We start from the raw sequence: 17522 nt of genomic DNA, 5'->3' as shown, positions 1-17522 counted from the left end.
CAATCTGTGTATTTTAAAAAAAACAATTCATACATGAAATATGTTTAGAAATTCATATTTTGAGATAAAATATATTTAAACATATATAATTTAAGAGAAAATGTATTCAAAATATGTAATCAAATATGTATTTAAATATGAGCTTAGATTTTTAAATGTCATTAGTCTGGAAGCAGGACAGAACGGACTTATGTGTGGAGACTTTCAAAAATCACATGGACCAAAAATAAACCAAGCCATCCTAAAATGTAAGGTCCAAAACACACTGCAGAAATAATCCAGTTTGAGACAGCTTTAACTGCCTTGGCTCAATGCTAGGGAATTCTGGGAACTGTAGTTTATTGTGGCCCCAGAGCTCTCCGGCAGAGAAGACTAAATGCCTCACAAAAAACTACAGTTAGCTTAATTTCCTGGCACTGAACCAAGTCAGTTAAAGCAGTCTCAGACTGGGTTATTTCTGCTGTGTGTTTTGGACCTTAGTGGTGATTGGTGACTGGGAGACTGTTTACAGCCTTGTAGCAGGAAATGGCACCTAGCATGAACATACAAAGAGAATTATGTAGAAGTATGTAGACAACATGCTGAATAACATGCACCATCACTACTACTACTACTACTTATTATTATTATTATTATTATTATTATTATTATTAATTGTATGTGAAATTGTGCTGTACTCACTCCAGGCACAACAGGGCTCAAAACACTGGCTAAATTCAAATGTTAAGCACATTGAAATTAATAGAATGACTGTACTTGGATTGAATTCGACTCATTTGGTGTCACATGTTATAATGAAACAATTACTTATTCATTCTTTAATCAACTTCTGAGAAAAGAAGGTTCTGTAAAGAAGGTTAAGATTAAGGATCACAGATTTGAATGCAAACACAGAGCTAATCTGTCTGGGAAAATTGTTAACTCTTTTTCCTGCTGTTTAAATCTGTTTTCAGATGTAAAGTGCATCCCTTGATGTTGTAAAATAAAACTGCTTAATTAATAGCAAACTGATAAACCATTGAAAACAGCACCTTGGGAGTTTTTTTTTTCATTCAAAAATTGTTAAAATAATGTCATGTCCACTCCATTATTCTTGGTGAGCAGAAGATCCAGGGTACAGTACTTAATCAAGGTTTGGTTTCCTTTAGAAATAGGTCAGAAGTGGTTTATTAGTGTTTTGTATTATTTGCCCTTATTTCCCCATAGGCTGAGCTTAAACCAGGGGTGGGGAAAGTGTGGCACATATGTGAGCTCATATGGTCTACAAGGCCCCATTTTGCAATACTTGAAGCCTTCAAGCCCCCCCCCCCCCAAATTGGGAAAAATGCTGGATTGTTCAGGCCAAACCAAGTTAACACATGGGTCAAAACCAAAGCAAAAGGTGGCAATTTTCTTTCCACATCCCCACATCCTACACTTCATTTAACCTTCCAATTATGTTAGGCACACTGCCTTGACCTCTGTGTGTGTGCATGGGGCAGGGGTGAGTGAAAAATTCCTCCTCCCCTCTCCACAGTTACTAAAGTGATAGGCAGTCAAAAATGCCATTGTGTCTCTGCAGAGACAGTAGTATCCCAAGAAACATTTACAGATCCAAAAGTTAGGCTTTAGTAGTTCTATGCAAATCTTGCCTTCTAAAGCAGATGGCCAGCTTCAGTGAGCATGAGAGCCAATTTGTTGTTCCTGGACTCCTGCACTGGCTGCATGGATTCCCAGGGGAAAAGACAGACAAATCAGAAGTACCTGGAAATCAATCTCTACTTTTGAAAAACCAGAGGGATGGGTTACATTAAACCAAGAATGTTTAAGACCCTGGGGCTGCAAAAAAGGCCCTCCATGTGATCCTTTTACTTGTCCATGTCAAAGGTAAGTTGCCTCTATTAAAAACCTTCAGGGGCAGCAATTCAGTAGGTTTGCATGCATATATGCATGCGCTCAGACACTGCAAATATACTGTCTCTCTCACAATTCCTTCAAATTGTTTCCAACATATGATGACCTTCCTTTGCAAGATTTATTCAAAAGGAGTTTGCCTTCTCAGAGGCTGAGTGACTGCAGTTTGCACAAGGCCACACAGGTGCTTTATATGGCTGAGTTAGGATTTCAATCCTGGTCTCCCAGAGTCCTAGTCAAACACCACACTGCATTGGTTCTCAAACATGCTAGCAAAACAAAGAAAAACTGCAAAAGCAATAAAATCAAGACTAGGATCTTGTCTCCAATGGCCAAGATACTCCAGGGCAGCCCAGAGTACCCTGACCTGCCCCTGTTACTTGGCCCTCTGTTTCTGCGCCATGCTGGCTGTCAAAAAGAATGCTTTACACTGATCCTGAAACAAAACCAATGTTGGTGCCAGTCATACCTCATGATGTTGGATGGGGTTACACTTCCTCTGAGGATGCAGGTGCACAGCTTGGGTGTGCTCCTGGATTCAGCTCTAAGGATGGGAGCTCAGGTTTCAACAATAGCCAGGAGTGTATTTGCACAGTTAAGGATTGTGAACCAGCTCCTCATTCCTACAGAAGTTGGACCTGGCTATAGGAAGAAGCATTTGAAGAGTGCCTGGAAACATCTGCTGGCCCAAAACACTTTGGCCAGATTGTTGATTGGGACTCGCTAAAGGCACACAACTAAAGGCCCAGTACAGACTGCTGAAAAGCGGCAATCTGGGGCTGATTTTAGGGCTCGGGATGTGGAGCGTTTGCACGCTCCCAAGCCATATCCCACACTGCCGGTGCCATCATGGGTCAGTCCCGTCCAAATGGGGGCCGCCATGATGATGCAGGTGCAGAGCAGCTTCCAAATACCATGGTGCCATGCATGCATCATCGGTGCATGCGAATGTGCCAATAGTGCAACAATGGCGCCCAACATGCGGACTAAAAAGAACCCGGTTTCAGTGGGTTCTTTTTAGTCCTGGCGGAAGTCGCACCATTTGGTTAGTGCAGCCTCCTTGCAGCATAAAAATGGGTGGCTGCAGGCTGCCCTTTCGTGGAGGCCTGTTGAGCGACTGTGTTGTTATAAGAGTTCCACAGGTTGCCAGTCTGTTTTGGAGCACTGTTTGATTCTACCTATTTGGTTCTGAGTTTCAGGAGCAGCAAACAACAAGCTCGCTCCATTTGTTATCTGACATCCCTTTAAATATTTTAAAATGGCTGCCTCTCAGTCTTCTCTTCTCCAGGCTAAACATATTCATCTCCTTAAGCCATTTAAACCATCCAGGAAATCAAGTCATGACCAGAACTTTAATATTTTAAAGATATTTTGTGCAGTTCAAACATAGCATGCAACATATTATAGCTGGTTTTAAAATTCATTTCCAAGTTCAGTTTTGCATTGAAAGGTTTATTCTGTGCCATGTTGGCCCCTGCAATTCCTTCTGCTCATATATCATGGAATAATTTTCATTTGTACATGCACGTATACAAGAGCCTGGGTTCATGCTTTGTGCCACTTACATAATTTGAAAAGGCTACATTGGAGGAATTGTCCACAGAACAAAGAGAACTCTTGCCCCAGCTTCCATACACTTCCTGTGTGCTTTCTTTCAGATGATTTGGAAGATATGCAAACTATAACTAAGAGAGCAGAACAAAATGCTCTTTGCTTCTGAAAAGGTATGGCCTGACTTCCACTTTGCCAGGCCCATTTTCTCACACAACTGGCACATTCTTTGTTTAGGGGGCTGTTAAGATTTGAACAAAAAGGCAGCCCTTGGAGCTGCCTATCAACAATTAGATGGTGATCCAGGCCACCTGGTTGGTCTTCCCCAATATAATGGATATTATATTTCTGTTTAAATGATGAACACTCTTTCAACATTTGCATCTACATCTGCATATTACTACATGCTAACTTTCTACATATGTACATATTTGTATCTATACTTATATATTAGACCATTCTAATTTTGTTGTGCCCTTTTTTGTCCTTTTTTTTTTAGGCTGCTGCTCCTCTTTTGTGACAATGACAATTGCCCAAGCCTAAGAAGATCATGAAGAAAATATTTCAGAGGCCCCATACGTAACCCCCAGAAAAGGCAAAATTGAAACCCAGATAAAAAACTGGCCTAGTGGGAATAGTAAATGTAAGTCAAAAGAACCATTAAGGATTTTGTTTTTGTTTTTGTTAATCATGTTTATTAAGCTTGTAAAGAAAAATAGCCCCCCACAGAATTTATTTATATCTCTTTAAAAAAAAAATCATACATGAACAATAGCTAAACTGTAAACATTACTAAACAACAAAAGAAAAACATCCAAAAAAGCACACAAATAAATTCTTCCAATTTAACATTCCTCCCATCTAGAAATTGGCTTTAGATGTCCTTTTTAATTACAGTTCATTATCACTTCTCTCTCAGTGTTTTTTCTGTTTTCTTAAGTGTTCTATTCATCACTTTCTGTTATCTGTATCGGTATGCTCTTGGAATGGAGGGAAACCATTGTGGAGGATGCTAATTAAGAATCTGGAAACAAGTGTAGCTGCCATTTTATTTGTATTACAACAGTTTTGAGGAATTTCACAGTGTTAAGTTCCTCTGTTTCAGCTCCCTTGTTTATAGCATCCATGAGTATTTCAATTTCTATTAACAACTAAGATTTGATATTTCTCTCTATGCTGTCATAAGGCAAGGTAAAATCAAAACTGAATATGCAGAACCAGTGTCTATTTCCAGTGGAGGGGAGCATATTTAAAGTATTAAAGTACATGATGAGTCAGACATCTAATATTATCTATAAGGAGCCCTGGTGGCGCAGTGGTTAAATGCTTGTACTGCAGCCATTCACTCAAAACCACAAGGTTGCGAGTTCAAGACCAGCAAAAGGGCCCAAGCTCGACTCAGGCTTGCATCCTTCCAAGGTCGCTAAAATGAGTACCCAGACTGTTGGGGGCAAATTAGCTTACTTGCTAATTAGCTTACTTGCTGTTCACCACTATGATCTTTGGAATAGTGGTATATAAATAAAACAAATTATTATTATTTAAATTATTTGTTATTAAAGGCGCTTGGTTCATGGTGATCCTGTAGATGAGACCTCTCGAAGAGACCCTGTCCTGCACTGCTTTGCTCAGGTCCTGCAGGCTCAGGCCCATGGCCTCTCTGATTGAGTCCATCCATCTGGCATATGGTCTCTCTGTCCTTCTACTGCATTCTACGTTTCCTAGCATTATTGTCTTTTCTAAGACAATAGCCCCCCCTCCCCCCGGCTACAGCACTGAGGAAGGTGAGGCTTTATTTTAATGAAAAACAGCCATAATAGTCTATAATTCAAAGCCAGTAAATGGGAGGGGGCTTCTTAACACTTTTCTTCTCAAGCATTTTCCTTTGCAAAATTATTCCTTTTCCCGAACTACTCCTCTACCATAAGGGAAAAAATAGATATATGTTAATACAAAGATCTTAACATCATCTCTAAGAGAGATAAGGAGGAGAGAGAAAGAAAGCACTTAAATTACATAGCAAAGTATGCATCTAATCGCTGGAAGACATCTTTCTTAAAATTCAGCAAAGAATTGGGTCACACACTGAAGAAAAATCCTGGAGCCTGTTTCATATAATCATTCTTTGAACCACTAATTCTGTCATTTTGTTTAATATTTTATAAACAGTCTTAAAATGGGCTGACATTCAGCATGGATTCATAAATCTTTTAACAAGATATTCATGTGTTATATTCCCCCACTCACTGCCAATTCCCTCCCAATGGCAGATTAGTTCTTTCTTTCTTTTTTAAAAACTAACTGCATTTTTGTTTGATTTTTTTTTGGGGGGGTGACTTTTCCATCAAGTACACTCCCTGTCAACTAGCCCTTAAGAAGGTGGGGAGGAGGACTAGAGAAAAATAAGAAATCTAAAATTTATCTTTCTGCCCCAGGGCAAAAAACAAAAATGAAAGAAAAAAAGATACACTTGTATTCTGACTCACACCACTGAAAGCATCCAGACCTAAAAACAAAAACAAATCCAAAACAGCTTGGGTTGGCTTTTTCTTGAGGGTGTGGGTCATTTCAGAATTAATGGATGAAACGTTTTTTCTGCTCAAATCAGAGTCTGAAAATTAAGTTGTGACCACAAATGAGAATCTAAAAGTTAAGAGAGCCAGTGTGGTGTAGTAGTTTGAGCATTGGATTACACCTCTGGACATCAGTGTTTGAATGCTGCTTGGCCATGCAAACCCACCAGGTGACCTTGGGCAAGTCACACTCTCTTAATCTCTGAGAAAGGCAATGGTAAACCTCCTCTGAACAAATTCTGCCATGAAAAACCCATGATAGGTTAACCACAAATTAGAAACAACTTCTAGGTACACAACATTACCAACAACAAATGAGAATCTGAAAATTAAGCTATAACCACATTTTACAAAATGTTGATAATTCACAGATTCATTTGATATTTTTATAGCCTACCTACTTCAGTGACCAAGAGGGAGAAGCAAAGGAGAAATCCCAAACCTGGGAAGGAAGATGCAAAACACTTCTCATCAGAGTAAAATAAAGGGGGGCATATCCAGAGGTAACCTTCTGCCATTGAATGGCACTTGTTAACAGAATCAGTGGATGCTCAAGTCCCATTATATACAATAGTGTTATAAAATGATGTCCCTTATATAAAATGATAAAATCAAGATTTGCTTTTTGGATTTTTAGAAAATATTTTCAAGTCATGAATGGTTGAATCCATGGATGCAGAATCTATGGATACGGAGGGCCGACTGTATGTTCCCTGTAACCAGCCCCTGTCAGCAGCCTTGCCATAATATTTGGGACTTTCTGAAACTTCCAGTTTCCAAAGCACACCCAATTAGAGTGTGCTAGAGCAATCCAAATGGGGTGTAATCAAGGCATGGGTCACCATAGTCAGTTCTGGCATCACCAGGGACAGGCACTTCTGTTTCTTCCACCCAGCACTCCTAGGCAAATGACACTACATTTACAGTTCCTAACAGAACCTAATCTGATCCAGTACAACTTCCTTCTTCATGTTATGATTGTGATGAAAGCAAATCCCTTGTTTTCACTTCATCAACTGTTTAGTTTCTTCTTGCTCTTTAGCTTTATTTGCCACCTAGCCTGATGAAGGCATCTCAAAACCTTGAAAACCTGTACAATATTTTGGCAGCTCAGGTTCTTCTAATAAAGGAATCCCCTAATAGGTGTTTTGGAACTAAATGTCAGTGATGCTATGGTTATTAAAACCATTAATGGACATCTAAGAAACTCATAGCTCAGTTCTGTTCACAGCCCAGACAGTTCAATCTTTTTGGATGAATCGTAGCACTTAAATGCTGAATGCAAAACAGCAGGAACAATTTCTTTCACAGTTCTTTGCTTTTGCAGAAATAAAGATCCTGCTGAGCCAATGTTGTACCCCATGCAATAATACAATGCAAAAGGTGACGCAGAAGTCAGCAACCTGCTGAAATTCTGTGTAAAATATGGCATCCTATCTTGTGAGAAACATGTCTAGGCACCTTAGGTCGATCCTTTCTGCTACTTGAGGCCAGTTGTTTCTCTATCTTTACATTCTCAAACAAAAGAAAGCATTACTGAAACTCATGCAATATTTTCCCCTAATGTCATGACTTTATATATTATATATAACCATTACATATATCTTTTGGCTAGAATTGTAACTTTGGGCTGGAAGGATGTGATGAAGGGGTGGGACTGAGTCAGATGAATAAAGCAAATTATACAAACCAACGAAGCATTCAGTATGGTGATAACTGTTGTTAGTCAAGCTAACAGGCTCCAAATAAATCAGCTGGTAGACAATCGTTTCTCAAAGACTTGGATTTTCAAGCCCTTATCCAGAGATAGTCCCTTGTATGCAGCTGAGATCCAGAGCTCCAAGTGCCCTGGGACTGGAGAGCAGACAAAAAGCATATTTTAGCTTGATTCACCAGCCAAGGGACTAAGTACCATTGTAAATGCTACCTTCCAGGAAGAACATTATGACAACAGAAAGACCAACTTGTCACCTTACATTGGTCAGAGATGAAGCAGCTGCAGGAAGCTTTGTGCTCCCATTCCAGAAAGAATGGAATACTTATTTGGACCATGTTCCAAGTGTGGTGTCACCATCCATTGGTACAAAGGCTATAGCAATATTGGCAGGTGAGTTTTTAAAAAAATCTCTTTCCTAATGATCCCTTTCATGGCTCAAGGCAGCTATCTGCATCTGGTGTTTTGTGATGACAACTTTATGTTTGGAAACATGGTGTCGTTGTCCTTTAACACCTGGTGTAGCCATATAGTCTATTGTGCATGCATAAAAGCCAAATGCCAGAGTCTTGATGTTAGATTGGCCTGTTACAGACTGCCAAAATAAAACTGCTTCGAGTCACAGTGGAGGTATGATGTTTCAATGATGCATGCGTCCTAACAGTCCAGAAGTCGCACCAAAGCCACGCTCCAGCCCTAAGGACTGGAGTGTGGCTTTGGTGCGGCTTCTGGACTCTTAGGACGCATGCATCATTGAAACACCATGCCTCCACTGTGACTTGAAGCAGCTTTATTTTGGCAGTCTGTAACAGGCCATTGTGTAGTTTTCTCACAGTGGCAACAGGATCTACATCTGAGAGTCTAAAAAATTAGTTTAAATGATTTCCTAAGCCGCCCAGAAAGAACACTCTTTGAAAAAATTAATAGACAATGTGCAGAAAATTTAAAATATATGTTTACTTCAATCCAGGGTTTATTAGGAAGATGTTTGAAATGCAATATAAGCTACTGGAGAGTACCAGTTCTGAATAAGCAGCACCAGCAGTGATGAAATAAGATGTGGATTCAAGGCTCACCAGTTAATAAAGATACGTCTGGTTTAGGTAAATACAACCAAAGGCTTGCGCCATATATTATATAAGCCATATTATGCAAATAAGTTATAAAACCAGAAAAAGATTACAATATTACCCAGAATATGTCTTGTACTGAGAATGATTAATATTTGAAATATCAGAAAAAAAATATTACAGTCTTCCTTCCTTTTAGGATTTATACACACACACACACACACACACACACACAGAGAGAGAGAGAGAGAGAGAGAGAGGGAGAATCTAAGAAACATAGAACACTCCTTGGCATCTACGAAACAAAATTCACTGGTATATAAAGAGATATCCCATTTTACCCTCAGAACAAACCCTATGTGAGTGTGTATGTGTGTTTGCACATGTGTGTGTGCACTTCCCACGGCCGGAATAGATCATACTTCACTAATGAATGAATGTCAATAGCTACTGGCCTACCTATCTAATCTATCCCCATGCAGTGAGTAGTATGTCTGAACAAAGAAACAGAGACATAGGAAATAAATTCTTTTAGTAAACTTTAAGACTGTTTTGGCACTTCTTTACTTTCTCTGTCTCTCTGTGTGTGTGTATGAGAGAGAGAGAGACAGAGAGAGAGAGAGACAGAGAGACAGAGAGAGAAGGAATGCGGGCACTATTAGTGCACCATAATATTATAGCATTATAGCAATAGAATGGGGCTAGAAAAGGAAAAATGGGGAGGAGGAGTGAGCAAAGTTTTGGCTTCTGACAAGCCCTAGGGAGGAACAATTACTTGGCAAAGGATATTTTTCTAAAGCAAAAAAGATTAAAAGTTTCTTGTTGTTACAAAGAAAATCAAGCTGAAATGTACACACTCCCTATTCATCCTTCTCTCTCCCCTGGTCATATCCCTCCCCCCCCCCGCAGTCACACTCACTAACCCTGACCATGCCAAAAATTGTTATTACAGAATCACAGAATCATAGAAGTTTATCACACAGGGTGAAATTGGGTGATTAACCCATCAAAATCACACAATTGAGATTAAAACATGATTGAAATGTGATTAACACAAGAGCCTTTATCCCATGAACAACCAGGGAATAACCAGGCAATAAACAACAAAAACTCTAATGGGAAAATCGCATGATTTTCCTGTTATTCAAGAAATGACTGCTCCATGAATGCTTTGAAAATGGGAGAGAAGCAAGATCCCTCAATGATGATTAAGAAGCGCGACTGGCTATCCCACCTTAGTGCTTCAGGTATGCTTCAGGAATCTTTTGCCGATGGTAAGCCTCCATGTGATAAGGGTCATAGAGTTGGAAGAGACCTCAAGGGCCATCAAGTCCAACTCCCTGCCAGAATGTGGGGTTAAGTCTGATACCATTAGTCTGCTGATGAGGAAGTAACAGAGCAGACAATATAGACAGAGTCCTCTGTGGTTTCTCATAGGCATATAGCTACTCATACAAATTTCTCCAGTTATAACACTTTTCACCACAGATGCCTCTTTTTCATGAGTTACACATACCCTTGCTTTCTATACACACATGGGAGAAGAGTAGGCTCTGGGTGGCCAGCTATCTGTGTGAGCCATACAGTGTCCTTGCTTATCTACATTAGAGGTCAAATATATGATATGGGCTGAGATGCACAGTTGAGAGTCAGTGTAGTAGAGTGGTTAGAGTTTCAGACTAAGGGCAGAATTCTGTTGGTATGCTGTTCCAATGTAATTATGCACAGGCAGAAGCAACAGGGAAATGGTCACAGACACAGTGGCCACGAAGGAGGTAAGACTTTGGAGAAATATAATATTCAGAGCCAACAGATTTTATCTGCCTTCCCTTACCAAGACCCACTTTCAAATTCCCCATGAAGCTAGAAAAACCTCCAAGTGACCTTGAGCCAGTCACTGGTTTCTTTTTCACTGTGTAATTATAGCACTTTAATTCCACTTTCCACAGCCATGACTATATCCTGCAGAATCATGTGATTTGTAGTTTGGTGAGGCTCTAGAGAAGGTAGAGAATTTTAAATACCTCACAAAATGCCAGAATACCATAGGATAGAGCCTTGGCAATTAAAGGGCATCAAAGTGCTTTAACTGGATAGTGACATAAGACCATCATCTTTCAGCCTAATTTATCTCACTGTATTCTCATGATGACACAGTGCAGAAAGGTAAAATGAGTTGTACAACACCTTCAGGGGGAAAAGGTTGGATATAAATGTGACAGATAAATACCATCATGTAAAGTTTTTTTTAAAAAAAACACACAAAAAGTCTTCACTTAAATATGGAAAGTTCATATTTGACTCATTTAGCAAAAAACAGTGCTACATGGACAGTCTTATTAGTTTGGCAATGGTTTATGTAGCAGAAACATAAGTGTCATTAGGAAATAACATAGCACTGTTATCGCAATTTAGTCGCTACCATTTTCAGCAAGGTTGCTATGGCATTATTACACAGTTCTTCTCACAAAATAACACTTTGTTCTTGGATAGCTAGGCAGATAATTCCTGTCACTACTAGTACACATATTACACACACTAGGTCATTAAAATTCTGGTGGGTGGCGTAGTAACTAGAGCTTAAAACATTCCCATTGATGGGAAACGTCCAAGTTCATATTTTGCTAGATGAAGTAATGTGCATTTATGTCACAGCAGCTCATGCTTGGCACTAGCTAACACTAACTAAATATCTATGTAAGTAATAATGGAACAGAATATATAGTCACTTCTAAAATGAGTGCAAGTAGCTTGTTATAGACAGAAATACCAAACATTTTACTAATATATTTCATTGCACTGTCAACATACTTCCCTATGCTACAAAATCTGTCACTGCATTATTTTTACATCTCAGGTCTGATAAATAAATCTGTAAGTTTGTTCATTCTGTTTCTCAAAATTTGAAATAGCAGTTTCTCCAAGATTCATCACTTTGTAGCATAGTTGTAATAGAATTTAAATCTCTATAGGTAGAGGTGGGAACAGATGGATTATCTGTACTACAGTTTACATGAGCTGCATGCCATTTTGTCATGGCTTCGCCAAGGAATACTGGGAATTGTTTAGCAAGGGTGATAAGATTTCTTTGATTTTAAAACCCTTATAGTTTCCAGGGTTTCCCAGAGAGAGAGAGAGAATGATTGTTAATCCCCTTTTCACAATTATTGTAAATACAAATTCACATTCAACAACCATCTAGTGGATTAATTCATCAGGGCAATGGCAGCACTAAGGGATGTGGCGGGGGGTTAAGACTGCACCAGGTGACATCCTAAGAGGGGGTGGCACCACTGCTTCTGAAATATCTGTATTTTGGCAGAAATGGACTGTGGTATTTGCCTGTTTCCATTTAAAATGCTGTAAGAGATGGTATCAGTGGGGTGAGGCTTGGTGGGAGGAGAAAGGAGAGGTTCCAGGGTTTGGTTTGGTTTTTAATTTAAAATATATTATTATTTTAAATTAAGTCTTATTTTTTTTAAATAAAAACTTTATTCTTTAACATTTTCTTGAAAAACATCGCATTTGACCAAATTTTCACTTTAACCACATGAAACTATTCATCTGTACATATATTTAGGCTGTGCATATGATATTGTAATTTAAAGGTATAAATTTAATTTTGCTAGTCACAACTATTACCATTAGATTGAGTAATATGGGAATTACGATTTATGAGTAACATTAGTACAAAAACATTACTAAGGATTCTGTATGGTGTAGTAATGGGAGGAGGTCAATGGAGGGGGGGGCACACCTTGAGTTCCCACACCAGCTGACACCATCCCTAGTGATGCCACTGCATCAAGGGGCTGAAGCTAGCCCAGATCACCATTTGTGTTTCAGCAATGAATTATTTTGTGTTGTCTGTAAAATAAATCAAATCTTGATGTGCCTGCCTCTCCTCACAATTTCCCAACAGCATATTTAATGTATCTAACTGTAAAAAAAAAAAAAAAAAAAAAGGGATTGATTGCAGACAGGTCTCATATATTATATATCTCATATGAATTATATAGTCCAGTGAATGTGTATTTATAAGGATTGGAATACCAATTTTAAAATAAGACAGAAAAACGATATTTTCCACTCAATCCTATGCATGCTTGCTCAAAATTAAGCCCACTGTATTCCTTGTGACTTACTCCAAAATAAGTATGAATTAGTGATGCAGCTATAAAGAACAAAATGGAAAAAAAAAAAACAGAACCACCTGCCATCTTAAAATTGCTTAGTCATTGTGATAAGTATTAGCCCCACTAGAATCTTTATCAATACTATGGCCAAATGTTCTATCCCAGTGGCATAGAAAGGGTAATTTTAGTTTATTACACCTTGCTAGAAAACACTGGCTGGCTGGCTGGCAGTTCAGCTAGGAATGCATCAGAAAATAAAACTTTTCTTTTACCTACTTGCTTTTGCAGTTCTTATAACTAAGATGATGAGAGATGGGTCATATTTCTGAAGTTCAGTTTCCTTTGTTTGGTTCTGTTCTATGTAGATTCAGTGATCCACTTTCCAGTTGCCTCATACCGGGGCTGCACCCCAATCCAGATAGTCTGATATCTGGGACTAGATTGTCCTCTGTCTGAGTAGAATTAGTTGCTTAGGGACCTGATTCTATCACTTGTGGAGAGATGAGGCTGGAATTCCTCATCTAAAGGAATAGAATGCTTTCCTTGGCCATAAACCACCTGCTGCATAATTGATTACCAATAAAGCTTCCTGTATAGCACTGATGTGTTTCAGTTTTCAGAAATGTTTAGGAGGCCTGGCACTACAGTATAGCCAGATCTAGCTCAGAACAGTTTACCTATCTTTCCTCCTGATCACAACACCTAAGGAGCTACCCTACACTGATTCAAATCAGTGACCCCAGAATTGTCCACAGTCTTGGCAAACTTTAGGTGAGCCTATTTCAGTTTTGTTAATGTGTCTCCTGTGTAAGAGATGCTTTGGAAGAGCATTCAAACATGCAATATCTGACATGTGTGATGTACTCAAAAGAGAGATATGTTTTCAGATATCCATAGTGTTTGATTCCCAGACTGAGGACTTTCCCAGACCTACTTTCTGAAGTCCTTGATGTCACAAGGAACAAAAAGAGAAACATGTTGAATGTAAATTATGTGACCTATGCTGACCCATAACCAGAACATGGAAACTTTTTTTTTCTTGGACTACAAGTCTCAGAATATCATGCTGGCTTTGAGCAATAGTCCAAAAAAGTAACTTTTCTAAACTCTACAATCAAACCGGCTTTAGGTTTGCACTTCATGAGTGCAAATTCAACACCATATGTAGCAAAATCATACACTCCCAAGAATGGTCCATCTGGATTCTTCAATACCTCCCAAAAATGAGAATAAATGCTAGGACATTCATCATAACACTTTTTAGATACTTCTAAAATTGTTCTAATACTAGCAATGGCACAAGAATGCGAAAATATGAATCTTCAAGTTAATACTTCTAGCTTCAACCAAACCTGAAATTGAAATAACTTTAGTGTAGATTGATGTATTTGTGAAATTATGAAGCTTGAAACTGAATTGGATGGATTTGAACATACAGTGCAAGAACATGATCAAAATTAGACAAAATTCAGCATTGCATTACATATTAAGAACAGTGTCCAACAAGGTTATGTTAGGTTCAAGAGGGAGCTCCTTAATAACGATGCAATAACTCCCCCTTGCTTTAAGCTGAGTTTTGGAACATGATAATTTCCATCTTATGAATCAGCCCTAAAAATCTGTGCTTACTAATGGCTTTGAGAGCTAAGATCCTATATTTGGTTTCTCAGCAGCCGGAGATCTGTGTCATGTGCCTGGGTGTCCTCCAAACACCACCCACTGCAACTGAATTAGATGCCAGAAGATCCCACCCAAAGGAGTCACTCTTCCCTTGAAAACAATTAATAATTCTCTGGAAGAAACAACCAGGATACTGTTGCAGTGCTACAGGAAGGACTGATAACATCACGTGGGCTGGGACATTCCTTTGTGTCAGCAAACACAAGTGGGATGTTCCCTTTCAAGACCTAGAGCACAGAGGAAGTGATTCTTTAAAACACAATGTACATTGAAATGGGCTTTCGTCTAAAGATCTCCTGGTATTATTACTCCTGCTTGAGGATGCTTGTTCTATCTGCAGCAGCATTTGCTTGATGTACTTCCCTTCTTTGTTACATAGTGAAAGGCAGACATAATATAATCAAATGAAGAGCATTATACCATGAAATGACACTGAATAGTTTTCAGAAGACGTGTGTGTGTGTGTGCATGCTTATTAACATATGGACAAAGACACATATAAATGTTATTGGACTACAAGCTGTATTCTGCAAATCAATATATACCTTCCTGGGAGTATGACCCATTGAACTTTAAAGGATTTACTGCTGAATATATAGGATTGCAGTGTTAATTGTCTTGACATCATGTGGTTGATTAACTGTGAGTGGGCCATTTTTAATTGACAAAGACAAATATTAAATGGCAGGGTCCAGAGTTAAGCATACACTTGGAACTATTTGGTGGAATGAAAAAGAAATTAATGTATGCAGTTTGATGTACCAGAGATATGATGACAACCACTGCCTTAAGAAGTCTTTAAAGGGAAAATGAAAGGGAATTTGTGGCAATTAAGGTTATCACTGAGTGGCTATTAGCTGTAACAGCAATATAAAACTTTCAGTTTCAGAGACAGCATGCTTCTAAAAGGCAGCTGTTGAGAGGTCGAGCAACAACAGGATAGGGTTATTGAATCCCATTCAAGGGAGAAAGGTGGGGTGTAAAATGATTCACTGACCAACTGAATGAAAGTTGCTTTCATGCCAAGCTTGTAGGCTTCCTGGTGTCATCTCTAGGAAGCCACTATGGGAAACAAGATACTGATGCAAACTTTGGTGTATGAACTTTGGTGGATTTTTCATATGTTCATAAAATGTCTATTGTCTAAACTTCTCGGCACCTAAACCCCCATATATTTATCTACATACAGAGCTTGGGAAATATTACTTTTCCAAATTACATGTCACAGAATCCCATGGCCATTATGGCCACAGTCTAAAAAAGTAATTTTCCCAAACCCTGCAGATATGTATGGGGTGGGGTCATGGAAATATGACAGGGCTAAGAATGTAAATACACATACCATAACTAAAATACACAGAAGACTTGGGAAAATACTTTTTTTGGTCTATTGCCATAATAGCTGGAGTATTCTGGCAGTTGTCATCCAATTTTTTCCCCCAAACTCTGAATATAGATAGGTATATAGGGACATAGCTGTTGAGAAATTTGGATGACAGACACCTTTGTTTAAATTCAAATTGCACACATACTGCCTCATACCTCCTTACACACAGACACGCATATACATAAGACTGTCAGGTCAGTACATTGCCAGACGCTGAGATTTTGGGTGCCAAAACCTGAAGTGTAGGAACAGGACCATGTAATATTTATTAATTTATTGATTTATTTATTTCATTTATATGCCATCTTTCTCCCAGAGTGGGACCCAAGGCGACTGTCATGTCACAGGAAACAGGTTCTAGTGAGGATACAAGGTGCACCCCCTGCTGATCTCAGTAATGGTGATATGTTAGACACCCAGCACAGCTGAACAGAATTTTGTTGTTGTTGTTGTTTCCGATCTATGACATCCCTGTAGCAAACTTTCATGGACTTTTCTGGGGCTGAGAGTATGTGACTCAGTGTGTGAGTCTCCATAGCTGAGCAAGGAAATGAACCCTGGTCTCCAAAGCTGTAGTCTAATGCTCAAACCAATGTATCATACTGCCACAGAATATACCATCCATGTTTTAAAATGTCTAATAAATAAGGGGTGTGTGTGTGTGTTTGTAAACACACACACACACACTTTCAAGACTGTTACCTTGAGATTTCTCCCTCTCTCCTGGTGAACTGTCGAAGAGGATGCCAGCCTAAGAGTCAGGCCATGAGCTTTGACAACTCTACATGTAGGAGTTTCAGTGGAATTCTTGCTTTGTGATACCTGCCTGGGATTGCAAAAGTAAGCAGTTTGTCAAGCCTCAGTACAACCGTTCATAATTGCTGTTCAGCAGTGGGCTGCATACACAATGTGAATCTCAGCAGATACCCACTGGGATAGTGGTAGATTTTGATATGCAAGTGCTCAGTGGGGCAGTACCCATAGCCAGGCCCTGGAGGAAAGTCCAAAAAAGGCAGGCAGCTGTGTTGATCCTTATCAGCATATGATATGTTCACTATAAAAGAGGTCAAGAACACATAACTACATCCTAGAATAAATAACACTTAATCACTAAAGATTTTACTACAAGGAAAGAGATTGTACGCAGTACACTATACAACTAAAAGGCTGCTCCCCTGAAAGTAATTATAAAAATGTGAATCAATCATCAGAAATCTATGGCAGATTTACATCCAAGTTACATCACTGTGTTCTAGTTTGAAAGTTGAGAAGACATTATGTATTTGTTTCATTGATAATGAATGAATAAAAATGCCATGCTAACAGCTGTGGAATTATTATCCCTTTTTGTGTTTTTCTTATTCCAAAGTCTGTAATTCATAGATATTTGTTTAAATAAAATCATATATGCATTTTATTTTTATTTCATACTGTCTTACTCATTTCTAACATGTATCACAGCTTTATTTATATTTTTAACAATACTGTACAAACCTATCCTTGTCTGCTTCAAACTAC

General features: G+C 38.8%; 1 long non-coding RNA gene across 1 annotated transcript in view; it reads left to right on the top strand.

The window, feature by feature from the left end:
- LOC121916308 overlaps positions 1-17276 on the top strand; it is a 36959-nt gene extending 19683 nt beyond the window's left edge. Inside the window, exons 3-7 of the long non-coding RNA XR_006100818.1 lie at positions 3944-4087; positions 6410-6520; positions 7952-8124; positions 8702-8834; positions 14608-17276. This is a non-coding gene — a long non-coding RNA (uncharacterized LOC121916308). The remainder of the gene's footprint in view (positions 1-3943; positions 4088-6409; positions 6521-7951; positions 8125-8701; positions 8835-14607) is intronic.
- Positions 17277-17522: the final 246 nt, after the last annotated feature.

The sequence above is a fragment of the Sceloporus undulatus genome, chromosome 1, assembly GCF_019175285.1.
Source record: "Sceloporus undulatus isolate JIND9_A2432 ecotype Alabama chromosome 1, SceUnd_v1.1, whole genome shotgun sequence".
In the NCBI taxonomy this organism is placed as follows: domain Eukaryota; kingdom Metazoa; phylum Chordata; class Lepidosauria; order Squamata; family Phrynosomatidae; genus Sceloporus; species Sceloporus undulatus.
This window is presented reverse-complemented; position numbering and strand designations above follow the sequence as displayed.